The sequence below is a fragment of the Apodemus sylvaticus genome, chromosome 4 (assembly GCF_947179515.1).
Source record: "Apodemus sylvaticus chromosome 4, mApoSyl1.1, whole genome shotgun sequence".
In the NCBI taxonomy this organism is placed as follows: domain Eukaryota; kingdom Metazoa; phylum Chordata; class Mammalia; order Rodentia; family Muridae; genus Apodemus; species Apodemus sylvaticus.
In genome coordinates this window covers 46617312-46618899 of record NC_067475.1, presented here as the reverse complement: position 1 = coordinate 46618899, position 1588 = coordinate 46617312, and positions in this window count along the sequence as shown.

Here is a 1588-nt window from a genome sequence, read left to right as displayed (position 1 = left end):
CTACACAGAGAAACTATTACTCATAGTTGTTGATAACCATGTTTAAGTAATGAACACACAAGCAAAACAATTTCTACTTATTCTAAAGCATATTGCCCATTCTTTTCTGTTTTATTTGGGACAGTGTCAATGTACTTTTTTTCATATTTTTGCATTCAGTCAGCAAATACTTATGACCTGCTATTGTCTAGCCCTCAGCTAGGTGCTGGGAACGCACTGGAGAAGAAATATGAGCTCCTGGTCTTTAAGAATTTACATTCTGGGGAAGGCTGTGGACAGGCAATTGAACTCCCTAACGAGATGGAATGAGGTGAAGTAAGGACGGGTCAGTAGGAAGCTTTGATGGGACAAAGCAATTCTGAAGAGTGCAGAAAGGGTTCGCACTGAATCTGTACAGCAAAACGGGAGTTAGGCAGATATATGGACCGAGGCTGCTGGGGGGAAAGGTGTGGAAGGTGGAAAGAGAGAACGAGACGGGAGTCGCCTTGAACTCAGAGATCTGCCTGCCTCTGCCTCCCGAGTGCTGGGATTCAAGGTGTGCGCCACCACACCCAGCACCTGGACTTTTGCTTTCAGAAACAGAAAAATGTAGATATGATAGCACATATTTCTTCTAAACACTGGCTATCTTTTAGTAAAAAGCAAATATTTAAAAAAAAATAGAATATATAAGAATTACTCTGTTTAAATAGTTCACTACAAAATTATTATGGGATGTATGAGAAATTGATTTCTGAAAACTAGCCAGAAATGGCCAGAAAGTTTATTAATATTAATTAATTAATTAATTATACAACCCCCCCGCCAAAAAAAAACCTCTTTCAGGGATGAGAAGGTGGCTCAGCAGTTAAGAGCACTCTTGCAGAAGACCAGAGGTCAATGCCCAGATCCTACCTCTGACAGCCCACACTGTAACTCCAGCTCAAGGAAGATCCAGTGCCTCTAGCTTCTGTGGGGGCTGGCACTTACATGCACATACTCACACTACACACAACTAAAAAAAATATTAAGACAACTTACAGAGACCATGGGTTAACATAGGAAGCGTGCTTTCCCAACCTGCGAGGCTCCTTAAAGGCTTTGTTTGGGAAGTTCTACAGTGAATACCTTGTGCCCTGGATTCCCAGAAGGACACCAGTCCCACACTCCCATCTCATCATGCAAGAAGAAAGGCACTCCTCTGTTGCAGACATAGTTCCTATGTGCCATGCATGAGGTTTGTTTAATGAAACCTTTCTTGATAGTCATCAATAGTGTACCTACCCACGATATCCCTGGGGACTTTGCTTTTACCCTTGTCCTTCAGGTAATGCCTTTCAATATGATTCTAGTTCTTGAAACGTGTGTGTGTGTGTGTGTGTGTGTGTGTGTGTGTGTTAGGTTTTGTCTTTACTTAGATGTATCTTTACTGGGTTTTAAACTCAAAGTTCTGTCAGTGCAAAAAGCCAAACACTCTTTCACTGGCCTGTCTGCCATCCTCTGAGAGCATCATTATCATAACTCTCACCAACTGCCTCCCACCTGCCACGTCCACAGAGAAAAGTCTGATGAGACTCCAGACTCAACCCTCCAGCGCTGTGTAGAGTTT